Below are 14,473 nucleotides of genomic sequence, written 5' to 3' on the forward strand. Positions count from 1 at the left end.
TTCTCGGAGAACTTCACGTTTTCTAAAGATTTATATCTAAAAACATAACTGGACACATTTGATCCATAAAGATTAATTACTGCATGTTTTCTGTGCATAAATGAATTTTGTTTTCTAACAGACCTTATTTTCAGAAAGAATGCCATGTACAGTTTAATACAATTTTTTTGTTGTAGTTTTGGAGATATTTGATCCTTTTACTTGTGTCACCACAACACTTCATTGTATTTATTATTATGACAAAATAATTCTACAAAAAGAGCTGAATAGGATCAGAAAAGGTTTTTTTCACTTTAAAACAAGTATGTAACAAAAACATTTAAAATGTTTTATTTGACATGCATTTGCTAAGTAAATACAGCAAGCCGAAAGAAAAGAAGGAAAGAAAATCGAAGCATCAAAAAGTTACTGTACTAGTTCAAGAACCAGACGGTTTAAAGTGTGTGCTGATTTATTTTATTGGTTAAGAACAACTCAAGATGTTCACACAAGTATTAGAAACAAGACAGAAACAATTTCTTGCAAAATTATAACCTTATCGGTTCACACGCCCCCATAAAAAAAATCACACGTGTCTCACTGAATTTTTCAGTTTAATTTTCTTTTCAGTCAAATCTCCTACTGAAACATGCTCAATCAGATCTGAGGTGTTTCCAGGTCTGTCCGCTGGGGGGCAGTGCAGCTCTGCTCTACATTTATACTCTCGACTTCAGTTTATATCAGACATTTTTGATTTTTATTTTACAACCTTACATGTTACATTTTGTAAGTCAGGACAGTCAGATATGCTGAAAATTGATCCATGTTAATGTAAAAGTCTGACATTATATTGACAGTCACAGAAATTAAGGTTAATAAACAACCTGGCATAAATCCATCAATCTGTGAAGATGTGGAGGTTTTCAATCTATAAACAATTGAAGCGTAATTGGTGGATTTCAATAAATTGTTTCTTTAAATGTAAATTAAAGAGTAATCCTTGTAAAATTTACGATATTGCATCTCTTTATTATTCTACAAAAAGTGTTTCAATGTAAGGGGGAAAAAAATCCCAAATTTATTAAGAATAAAAGTGTGTTTCACCTCCAAATTCAGAAGGATTTTTGTAAGAATGAGATTATAAAAGTGTGCAAATTCTTGAAATCACTTGTTACTTCAATAAAAAATAATCTCATCTAAAAACTAAGAAAAAAGAAATATTTATTTGAAAAAGAGAAAATGCCTAATGACGCATTAAAACCAGCTGCTTTGTGTCAGATTTGTGATAAGTAGTGTTTGAAGTAGAAAAGCATATTACGCTCCCAGTGAGTGTTTCCATGTAATCCCAGTTTATAGCAAGTGACAATAGACTATTTCTACACGCCATTAGTAGAATTATCTGAAACATCAAATCAATTTAAACTTTATCAAACATTTTTGGACAATAAATGTCAGCACAAAGTACAGGTTTAAAAATAAACAAATAAAACCCACTCCTCTACTCACCCTCTGCCATTACACAAATGAATAAACAAAATGCCTAAAATCCTACAAAAGGTAAAAATAGGACATTACTTTTAAACCTAATTATTGAGATAGACTTTTGACTAAAGCACAACATCTGCAGTTATCTTTATCACCACTAGAGGGAGGTTTCATACGTTTTTTTTTTTTTTTTGTTTTTTTTAAGTTTAGAGCTGTAGAGCTTTCTCTTATAGTGAATTCTACAATTTAATTTAGCAGACGCTTTCGTCCAAAGCGATGTACAACACAAGCAAGAATTCAGACATAAGAAAGAAACCTTTAGTAATTGCTTCAATTGCTTCAAGTGCGATTGGTCAAAGGAGTTGAGTTGCACAATCTGCAGTGGGGTGTCTTAGCAGCATGGTGGAGTAGTGGCTAGCACTGCTGTCTCACAGTGACACACAGAGATTCATTTGTTCAATTCAGGTTGGTGAGTTTGCATGTTTCCCTTGATAGATAAGTACTGCAGTTTCCTTATAGTCTGAAAACACAAATTAGAAGTAAACTGGTTCCTGTAAATTACATAATGAGATGGACTTGACCAGGAAAGAGCAATAGGTACATGTCCTGCTCATGTTTTGGATGAAATATTGTGTGGATCTGTATTAAAACTTTAACATCTCACACTGAGCCCCCCCAGAAATTATTTAAATTAATGTGTCAAGTAAGACAAGTAAGAGTTTATTTCTAGATATAATGGATCACTTCCAGAACAGCAAGAAATGTATGTTATTCTGAGAAAATCGTGCCAAGAAGAGAAAGAGATTCATGTTTCTGAAGACAGCTGAGTGTCTGTAAAACTCATTAGATTAATATAGATTGATTGACATGAGTTGATTCTATAGAGAGGTACTTTTAGACATGAAAAAACATACGTATATGTATGTATGTATGTATATATATATATATATATATATATATATATATATATATATATATATATATATATATATATATATATATATATACATATATATGTATGTATACTTTAAAGATGTGGAAAACTGGCAACTGAAAGTAACCATACACACATGTTCACAGAAAATTTCAATATGTATTTGGTTGCAGAAACAGTTTCACAGTTGAATCTTTCTTTCTTTCAACCCTTGTGTCTTTAAGGATTCGTTTTAAGATTTTTATTGATCAATGCTAGATTTTAACTAGCAGCAGCGTTGTGGAAATGGGGCCTGTGAGCACTGCTGCTCCTTTATATGATTACCAATACACCATCTTGTGGTGCACTCTTGTATTGCAAGACTAAACAGCATCAGCAAAGATTTATGACTTGCAGATTTTTGCAGGAAAAAAAAAATCAACAATACATCACAATGCTGTCCCTGAAATGAAAATGACTGTTTTGGTAAACAGTTGACGAGGACTGTCATAAAGAGCAGATTTTGAGAAATGAGAAACTCCTAAATAGATGCCCCTGATTTACACGATGGTGTCCTTTACGCCTGCAACATCACATTTTAAAACCTTCTGACTACTCCTGTGCAGTGCAGATTTGAGTTTTTCTTTTTTTTTGTACATTGGCTGGAGTTGCACTTTGATTTTTTTGGCTTGTTCCAAAACTTTCTTCTGTCTGAATAATTGCAGCTAAATTCGGCTACTTTGTTATCATCAAACAACATGAAATGGCAGCGATGGCCTCTGATGTTTGAGTTGCATCTGACAACATTTATCAGGTGTGTGGAGAGCGGCGCTGCATCTCCCCAGGCTTCACTCCCGACTCCATCGACTTCACCTTATCACATCACCCCACACCTCCCATTAGTATGCCTTTTACACTCAGATCTACTACTCTCTCCCGACCCCCACCCCACCCGGCCCCTCCGGCTGAGCTGTGCATATCTAGTTGGATGCGAGCCATCCAACTCAGACCTGCTGATGGAGTCCCTCCGCCCTGCACACCACCCTCTGCTATGCACTACTGCAAAGGCGGAGTGCCGGGCGGACTCTTACTGCTCCTGAACTCTTGATGACTTCTCCTTTAGTGTCTTAGGAGGATTTTAGAAAATGATCAGCCAAAGATCAGCTGGTGCATGAAACTTTTACCGCAAACTGACCATCACTCATTCAACAGGATGTCGGCTTTCATGGCTTTGGACTGACATCGGCCTACAGGGTCACTGCTACTTCACATCCTGAACTGTGTTGCTGTTCAGATTGTTTGTTTTTGTGTCATGTCCGTCTTTCTGATGCAGACACAATACGTCACTGAAAGATGAAAGTAAATTACCTTCCATTCTCGCTCGGTTACTTTCCCTGTGACTGATCTACTTTTTAATCTCTTTTCATTATGAGCAAAACCAAAACAACAGAAACAACAAAATGCCAGTTTTAAGTAATTTGTTTGACAGTGGTGCAATTTTATAAATATACAGCGTTTCAAAGGCAATTAAAAGTTTAATTAGTCCCTCAAGAAACAAACTTAGGCTGTTTTCATGACATTTCAAGTGAAAACGCATTATTTTTGTGTTTTTGTTCCCCAAAAAATTTTGTGTTTACACAGCAACATTTTGAAAATGATGCAGTTTTTATGTTGGGCCAGTAGTTGGTGCTGTTGGTTGTTTTAGAAATGAAAGCACACACACAGAGAACAATGCACTATATATTGGAGAACACAGACATTCGTATGGACAGACAAGCAAGTTGGATTGTTATTATGGTGACTGTCAGCTCTCCGGGAGTCCAGGAGAATCTGGACTGGGACTCATGACTCCCAAAATGCAATGGAAGTTTTGCATTGTCACTTGAAAACTTTGTGATGTCAATCTAAATGTGTCTAAGATGCATTTACTTTGCGTATAATGAGTTGATAGGCTAACATTAGCACTTTCACCTGAGATTTGATATTGAAATGTAAAAAAAAAATGTTATTTGTCACTAACTTGCCAACCTTTGTCATGTGCACACACAGCAGACCTCATCTGGACAAATACAGATTAAAAACAGACCTCTATAAAAGTCTTAACACCTTCACCTCCCCCTGTGTAACTTGTTGATTTATGAATCCCCCAGCACACATTGTGTCCTTGCTACAGATACATAAATATGACAGGTGTGATCTGTGCACTTTTATTTATCAGCCTGGAAGCTGCGAGACCGAAGCAGTGATGGAGCAGTTGCTGTAAAATGTGGCACCCTTGTGCCAGTTAACTTGACTGAGGCAGACATTCACTTCCATTACAGCAGATTGAAATCTCCACTGGGCCGTATAAGGGAGTAATGTGTTACTTATATGACTCGGATTGTGAGGGATTTACACACATGGTGCCCCCATCAACTATAGCATAGATGTAGAATTTTCGTTAGTTTAAGGTTTGACAGGAATAGTTCTAATAAATGAGATTAAGTTTAATTGAGAAGGAAACAAATACATAGATTTATGTTTAGTATTATCGGAAAAAAATGACAACTGTACATCTCCAGAACAATAAGAAAGTGACAGAAACTTCCTCTGTATGCTTGACAGTTGTTAGTTGCTGAATCTGTGATGGTTTATTCATCAACCACCAGCAGAAATGTCTAAAAGAGGTGCAGTCTGCTGTTCATGTCTTCCACACATTACTGCCTTCGCGCCCAGCTCTGCCTCTTTCCACCGAGAGTGGTCTGCGACATGACTCTTCTCTTACTGCGATCGTCGCATGTGCCCGTTCCAACTCATAAAAATATTCATGTGTGAACTGAATGCACACCATGCACACAGATATAAAACCAGAGCCCACATGTGAAGGGTATGAACTCCACAACTGGAGGATTTTGAGGTGAGGGTGGAAGGAGAAACACTGAATTTTTCTAGAGATGCACCAGTACAAGTACGAGTACTAATATGTAGCTTCTTGCCAATACTGAGTACTGATAAGTATCGGTAAGTACTTATAAAATGCCATTCGGCCTAATTTATGGTGGAATGGATAAGTAAGCAACAAAAATCTGACCAATCACACAAGGTACACAGACCGCACAGCAGGAGAAAGTTCACCCTGGACAAAGGTGCCAGGTGGGTGAGTTCTGTTCTGACAGAACAGACGTACACTGAACAATCCAACACTTGGTCAATCCTACTTCACAATGAAAGAGGCGACACTGAAGGATGGTTGCAGGCCATGAAAATGCTGCCGCTCCTGGGCAACTGGCTGATTTGTGCACCGTCATGAGCTCAGGTGGTCCGGGATACTGCCAGGTTCCTTGCAAATGTGGCTCAGTTAGGCCTCAGGGTTAATCCACATAGGTCTTGCCTGAATCCCTCTCAGTGAGTGACGTTTATTGGTATGGCCTTGGGCACCATGACCATGGAGGCCCAGCCTCGCAGAGTAGACAATTTTCTTCACCTTCACACACTTTCCAGAGAGAGACAGGTTGTTGCTGCACGTTGCTTTCCTGTATAAGTCTAGGCAAGCGGATGTCCATGGCAGCTGTGGTCACGCGGGGTTTGCTGTCATTGCACACCCTGCAGAGGTGGCTGAACGGCTTCCACTGGGATGCCAAGTGGCACCATCACAAGAAGCTTGGGGTGTTCCAGCAGTGTATCTTGGCCCTGGTCCCATTGGGAGACAGGACTTTGTTCTCAAGAGGCGTCCCATTGGGTATGGTCTGAGCTCGAAACGAGACTGTCACCACAGTGCCAGTCTCTCAGGGAGGGGTGCCATTTGGCAGCATACAGCATTTCAGGGACAGTGGTCTCTGTGGAACAGCACAGATCACATCAATGTGCTGGAACTGTGAGCAGTACACCCGGTCCTTGAACACTTCTTGTCATGACTGAACGGAAGGCACACATTTGAATGGTCACACAGCACCTTGGCCGTCTTCCACATCGGCCACCAGGGCAGCACCATGTTCACCCGGCTATTGCAGGTCTCTCAGCAACTTCTTAGGTGGGCTGACCCCTGTCTGGCCAGCCTGTGGGCCATGTATCTTCTGGGGGACTTGAACCAGCTGGCAGACCCCCTCTCCCATCGGAGTCCTCCACCATGTGAGTGGTGTCTCCACCCGTTACACTCAATTTGAGGTCTTTTCAGCATCGATCATCGATCACTTCACCTCAGAGGTTTCAACCCACGGTCCACTTTGGTTCTCCCCGAGGGAATCCACCAGCCCTCTGGGCCAGGATGTGCTGGTGCACCATTGGCTATAGGGCCTCCTTCACATCCTGCTCCCTCTGATCTGGCAGACACCCCAGAGAATTCTTTAAGAAGGCCACATGCTGTTGCTGGTGGTCTTCTAGTAAGCTCAGGCATGGTTTATCTTGCTGCACAGACTCTCACAGTGAACCATGGCATATCCCCAACAACAGGGATCTGTTGTCTCGACACGGACTTAGGTTGGCACTCCGGTCCTCACCGTTTCCGCTTATGAGTTTGGCTACTGAGAAGCCCACAATGCTGTAGGGCAGCTGTATGGAGCCTGTCAGGAGGACCATTCTGAATACCAGAGTGCCGCCCACCTGGCTGCTGTACGACAATAGGTGGAGGTTGTTAAGTGGTGCAACATCTGCAAGGAGGACCTCATGCTTTGCCCAGTCTCCATGGTCTTAGATTCCTTGCAGTCTATTCTGAAAAGAGATCAATCTCCCTCTACCTTAAAGGTATATGTGGCAGCAATATGGAGCTGCAAATGGCACAGCTGGGAACCACAACCTGCTGTCGATTCTTCTCTGGCTCTGAGGCTTCAACCCTCAAGAGCCCCATGAGCTCTAGCATGGCTCCTGCGCTTACTCCTGGAGGCTCGGTGTCAGCCTCCCTTTGAGTCCTTGGTGACAGCAGAAGCTACAGGGGGGGCATGCAAGACTGCGTTTGTACGGGCCATTACCTCGCCGAAGCGTTTGGGTGAGTTACACGCTGTCTATCAACCCATCATGCCTGAGGTGGCACCCGGATGGTATTGATGTCACGCTATGGCTAAAGGGGGTACCCATGTATTGCTTAGAGAACATTCCTAACTTTCATATTTGGGAACCTCATGTCTTACTGCAACCTTAAAACTAACTTCAGCAAGTTTCCTGTAACCTTCACCATTAACTTGAGTAGTGCTATACTCTCTGATAGTCATTGTACAAACACGTCTGCCACTCATTTCTCATGATACACATTAAACTAGTGCAAGTTACAGTATGTAATGACATTTCTTCATTGTTCCACTGTCCTGTTATTGCCAGTATAACACAGGTGGAGCAGGAGGGAACAAACACTGCCTCAAAAACAGAATTTACAGTCCGTCTATTTATAGTTTAGTTGATTGTTGGAAGAAAGCAAAAGATAAAGGTAGCAGTTTTCCTTGAGAGTTGTAAATTTTTGTCCTGGTGGTCCATCTGGTGAGAACTGTGTGTCTTCCTCTTCCAGTCACCTATGTCCTCTAACATACACAACATGTGCCTAACTACTGTCACCAAATGACCAACTAGCAACAAAAAAACTCAATTAACTAAATAACCTGCCAAAAATAAGCATGAATGTGTAATAAGAAAAAAAAAACAACTTTTTTTTTTTTAGTTTTTGAGCACAAGTCCCAAGAGTTTCAATAACTGCTCAATAAAGGGTAAAATCTGGAAAGATAAAAAAAAAAAAAGAGTTGAGCACAATAAAACCATGAAAACATGTTGGTGTTTGCAGTTATTCAATAATCACTGCAAAAGGAATACACAGTACCAATTAGTGATAATGATTTAAGAGTAAAGTTCCTGCTTTCTCTCAAACTATTCAAAATTTCACTGGCTTAAAGCGATACTTCAACATTTTGGCAAGTTGGCCCATTTAGCACAATTCCTCAGTCATTTCGAACAGCATACTTACTTTTTTTGTGAGGGCGAGCTGTTGTTTATTCAGAGGTGAGTCGGGGAAGGTTTTCGGGACGGACACAATGGAAGTGGATGGTATTTTTGTTCCCCCTCGTCAAACTCATCAAATACACAATCCAACAACCCCAAAACACTTTGGTGGACACGTTATAATCCACACATTCACTACGCTGTGGAACACCAGCAAATAATATTGTAGCGTTACGACACTGAAGCAAATACTGGGAACTACTTTTTCTTTTGAAATCACTACACCCAGACGCCATGTTTAGTAAGTAGTTCCGTCTCAGCAATCTTTGCATAAACAACTCAATCTGGTAATTTTGCATTAATATTTCACAGCGTAGTGAATGTGCGGATTATAACGTGTCCACCAAAGTGTTTTGGGGTTGTTGGATTGTGTATTTGATGAGTTTGACGAGGGGGAACAAAAATACCATTCACTTCCATTGTGTCCGTCCCGAAAACCTTCCCCGACTCACCTCTGAATAAACAACAGCTCGCCCTCACAAAAAAAGTAAGTATGCTGTTCCAAATGACTAACGAATTGTGCTAAATGGGCCAATTTGCCAAAATGTTGAAGTATCGCTTTAAGCCCGGCGTGAGCCTGCATAAGCCCCTTAACTTGATATAAAAACTGACTTGATGGATGAATGAATGCAGTCGTACAGCTTCAACACCATGATGCTACTGGGTGGATGGATGGATGAATGGATGGATGGATGGGTAAATGGATGTGATTTACATTAAATATCAACTGAGCTGTTCTTTATGTTTTTGTCCAACACCACCTTACACAGCTGAAGCTAGGTGACTAGCCTCTCACATAAACACATACACAGAGAACATAAATTGTCCAGTTAACTTAACAAGATTGTTTCTGCACTTTGACTGGAAGCATGCCTTGCAAGAATGGCATGCCATCAAAACCTATCTAATATAATAACTGTTAAATACTTTTCTTGAAATCATAATAATCTGTTCAACTTTTCAATATTTCACTAAAAGTTCTTAACAATGACATTTATTTACCTCCCATGACAGAAAAGCAAATAGAGTTTTGCACAGTATACCGCACAAGATGTAAAGACTCAGATGAGTGAAACTACAATATTGTATAGGTTTTTGGCTCTTGAGTTAGCACAGCCCCAGAGGAGAATGCATAACTGGACGGCTTTTGGTTATTTATTTTGTTTGTTATAAATACTTTATATTCCTTTGATGGCTGACGCTGCCAGGTCTTCCACTGTGGTTTCCAGACACTTTCAGCTCATGTCAGGTAATGCAGTTTATGCTTTTATTGATGGAAATGGACTGTATCTCATTCAAATGTGCAAAAAGTTTAATTTGCATGAGTGTATAATGATGAATATTTCTTGTTAGATCTCATTCAAGAATGATTTCTTTCACTCATGTCTTTTCAGTTTACCATCATGTCATCAAATATCAGTCTTCTACACCTTCTTAACCACTTTAGGGTGACAGGAGCCTGGAGCCAAGAATTAGTGCCACATAACATCAAATGGATGTTTTTGAAGGAAACCAGATCATCCAGAAAAGACGCCCCTTACACACCGGGAAAAACACGGAAAGGCCAAAAGCCTGGACTCAAACTGTAAAGTTTTTTTTTTTTTTTTTAAGAGAGAATGTAAACCACTACATGAAGTCTTAGTGCATGTGCACAATGATGCAGTGTTTGGATACATGCACACACAAGTTATGCCTCTCTGCCATGTGGGATACACTGACTTTTATATTTCTTACAGACATGACAATTTTCCAGTGTCCAATTATTTTCACTAATTGCATATTTGGACTATGGAGTGACCCAGGAGCCCTAAAACCGCACGATTTCCACGAAGTCTCGAGTTGATGCTTATATTTGTTTAAAGTAAGCAAATGAATACCGATCCCATAAAGTTGGAAATCATTTTCATGCTGGCTCGTTCTCTGCTGTTTGCTTAGGTAGACGTAGCCACAAAACTTTAAAATATAGAATTACATTATATACAGCAGGTTATCGTGTTTATTCCTACTTCATCGTTATTCCTCAGCCGATCACTATTCCCATCTGTTTATTATTTCCAGCGCGATCTCAATGTCAGAGCGCGAACAAACACACAGTCAGAAACACACAGCGTGCTTCCCCCTCCTCCTGCTTCACCTCCTCTCTTCTCCGAGCCACTGGGAGTTTTATGGGGGGGAATCAACGTCTTGTTCGGCCTCTTGACGGACTTCAGCTGCCCGCTGCCGCTGGCTGTGACCCGGAGGAGCCGGTGCGTAACGCGCGCCGCGCCCCCCGGCTGCGCGCTCCGCGCACCGCATCCAGCAGCTGGGCCAGTCTCGTAACTTTCAACGGCACAGGATGAACTTAAGGTAAAGGCTGGCGCTTCACTTCACGCACAGAAAAGAGCAAAGTAGATTTATTTTTCCGGGACGGCGGCGGAATCAGCAACAACGTGGCGCACGTGTGGACCGTCGGATTTGGATGGAGAGCGATTTCAAGTCCCAGCTGATGTGAAGGAGCAGCGCGCAAACGGACATCCAACGTCTTGGAAAGTGGTGTGAAATTAAGACTCATCATGTTGCCACTTTCAAACAAACATTTTCGGGTAAAAACATTAAAATAGTTACCAAAGTTTCTTTTTCCCCCCTCTGCTTTTCGCATTGCGCAACCATCGGAGATAGATTGTGGACCATATGTGTGGCAACAGCACGAAAGAAGACTGACTCTGTCACGACGGAATATACATACACCGTGCAATCAGTTCATTTGAACAGTTCCTTTTGGTGTTTACTATTTTTTTTAAGAACAACGTTTGAAAGTTTGCGCAAAGAGATGAAGACCACCAACACTGCGCTCCTGCTCATTATCCTCTCTCTCGCAAGTAAGTTCTTTTATATTCTACATATTTATAAGCATGTTTGGTTAAATAATGAGGAATTTGTGCTTGGGAAGTGAGCAACAATAATTTCTGTGATTTTAGTAACTCTCAGTGGTTTAAAGGAGACCAGAGACGCTGTCCATGGTGCTGATTTGGAACATTACGCACAAATCTTGAATAGATTTGAGTTGCAAACACACTCAACACACCCCCTCCCCCCTTCTCGCGCACGCCCTTTCACGCACGAAACCCACGACTTAATTAGGTTCCGTTGAACTACAGGAGGTATTAACATTTAATCAAACGCCGGAGCTACTTACCAAATGCGCAGTAAATGTTCACCATCACAAGCTAATTTGAACTTTGTCTGCTTAAATTGCCTTACACTGCCTGAAGAAGAAAAAAGAAGGAGCGCAACCTAATTTTTTCTTGAGTAGACTGCTGATTTAGTTAAAAAAATACTCCAACTTCAGCCTGACCTGGTTACATGTCTTTAATTTATTGCTCAGAGAACAAAAGCTTTACAAACTATACGTGTCTTGCATGGTTTAGATAGAACTTGATAAATCAGGCAACTTCATTTGTGTATTACAGTTTCGGAACCAGGTAATCAAAAGGTGGTTTAAATCAACAACAACAAAAAGAAAGAAAGAAAGAAAGACAGAAAGAAAGAAAGAAAAGAAAGAAGTGTTAAAGGGACAGTGAAGCTTTAAATGGGCCCAGTTTGCATGCAATGTTTTCAAATGAAAATGCAAAACCTTCGTTGAGTTTTTTTATTTTTCTATTTTTTTGGTTATGTTTACCCAGCGACTGAGCCTGGAGCCACTGAAAACGCAACTTATTTGAAAATGCCTCAGTAAATAGTTCTTCTGCACATGCTCTGTATGTCGTGACTCCCAGGCCATATTGTCCTGGGCGTGGTATTTTCAGATGTGAGTCACAGTAATAATCCAGACTGGTCATCTGTTCATATGAATGTCCAATATTCTCCCATTGTTAGTATACTGTATTGTTTTCCCGTGTGTGGTTTCATCACAAAAACAAACAACAGCACCCACTAGTGGCCCTACATGAAGACCAGTTTCAAAATGTTGCGTAAACGTGAAACTCTTCTGAAACCAAAAAAGCAAAAATAATAAGTTTTCACTTGAAACATTGCATCTTAATGAAATCCCATATAGGGTTTCTTGTCTACTCAATTTATCATTTAAGAGTTAAATTAAAATGAGAATCAGCCTTTAACTCATTCATTGCTTTTCTGTACTTTTGATATATTTCTAAAGTTGAAACTCCTCAAAACACATTAAACCGATGAGTCAACATCAAGGACAAAACCCCGGTGCTTTCAGTCGTACCTGTGCTTTCATTAAATTTCATTATGTTATATAACAACTTCCCAGTGTGTCTGTGCAGTTTAGATTCCAGTTAGGTAAAAGGCTTGTGGTAATTATCTTACATAACCTGCCCAATCTGTTTGTTTAGTTTAAAATCAGATCATCTCCCTGGAAATCACGAGACAGTTATGTTGTGCATGTTTGCATAGGGCCATCAGTTTTGGACTGAAATGAACCACGGTGACACACTTTACAAAACTTCTATGTCAGAGAGGGTGTGTGCAGTTCATACTCGTAAGTAAAAGCAGATGGGTGCTTTGAATAATTTACAGAAGGCTATTTTATACCTACCACTAAGGAAGCATCATCCTCCATCTTTTAGGGAAAACACACAGGCACTGACGTCTCGCTGTCCCAAAAGGAGGACGCTCTTTTACCAACATGACCTTGATTTGGAGCGTTATTCATAGGGGCTAAAGTTTTGGAGGATGTTTAACAGATTAAAACTGATTTAACTTGGCTGTAAGCCAGGGGTGCACTGCAATATTCATTTAAATAATAGAATCACCGTTAAAATATCCATAAATAAAACAAGTCGTTGTCTATTGTTGTTCGTATATCCACAAAAAACCACTCTGACAAAGATTTCCTCCGACAGCCAACACAGTCATGCATTACTGTGCAGCATCCATCAAGGCAAACATACGCTGGAATCCAGGTTTAAAAGATTTAGAGGGTATAATACACCTAGAAGGCGTCCCGCACGTCTGCGTGTCTTCCACCATGTTGTTGTGAGTGTTTGCATCTCCCTGAAGGTTAGGAGACTCGACTGGGCCATGTTCTCTGTAATGATATTTGGCAACATTCCTCAGGTCTTTAAATGACATGTAGAGATTTAAAAACTCTGCATCTTCAGGTAACGGGAGACATTTATGAGGGTAGATGCACTCATAACACTTTCTAACAAGTACTTACATCTGGGTTGTAACTAATGCCCACTACTGATCTGGATACGTAATAATATGGTGATAATTCTTAAAATAACCATTAAAAACCTTGAATTTCCTTCACATTGGTGTTCACACATCTTTCACTTTTTGATCAGTTATCCCTGATATTGAGATTTCTTGAGGGTGCTCACCACGCCTCGACTGTGCCACCCAAACTGCTTCGTGACTAACCCGCCTTGCGTTGTTGAGTTAGACGAGCTGAGACACTTTTGTAGTCTGCATGCACAATTCAGCTCCTCAGAAAGGCACAGACTTACTCTCTCATCAGCATAGCACCAAATGGCAAGTAAAACGGGCAAACCAGTTTTCACATCTTAAGTTACACAAACTGGAAAAGTTATTTGATCACGGCTATCGATGATTTACCTTTCTGCACAGTTCTTATTTTTTCATAACAGCTTTGTTTCAATAATTTCACACAAATGAATGTAATTCTTTTTTTTTTGGTTGAAGTGATTTAAAAAAACAAAACGTCCTGATTAAAAAAAAAAGTTCAGGTAATGCTGGTTCAGGTTACAACTCCTCCAATGACCGACATTGTGTTCAAATATGAACAAAGAATTGCTGTCATTATTGCTCTATAGGTAAGGCAGGGGTGTCCAACATAAGGCCAAAATCGGCCCACAAAGAAGCACCAGTCAAACCACACAGCATATTGTAAGAATTTCAAAGAAAACATTTCCCTATTTTTTAAAAAAAAGATTTTCCTCAGAGCAGCAGAAACAACGCAGCACTGACACCTGAGCTGAGATATCAGTGATGCCGCTATGAATGATGAAATCTTGTTGCACCAGGTTTGATTAAATTTGAATTTATGTTAATATTGGAGTCATTTTTGTACTATTTGGTTAGTTTTGCAAAAATAAAGACATTTCCATCACATATACTCTGCGCCACAACAAGTAAAACTTTAAAGTTTAAATTTAAAGGTTGTCATAG

The sequence above is a fragment of the Salarias fasciatus genome, chromosome 6, assembly GCF_902148845.1.
Source record: "Salarias fasciatus chromosome 6, fSalaFa1.1, whole genome shotgun sequence".
NCBI lineage: Eukaryota > Metazoa > Chordata > Actinopteri > Blenniiformes > Blenniidae > Salarias > Salarias fasciatus.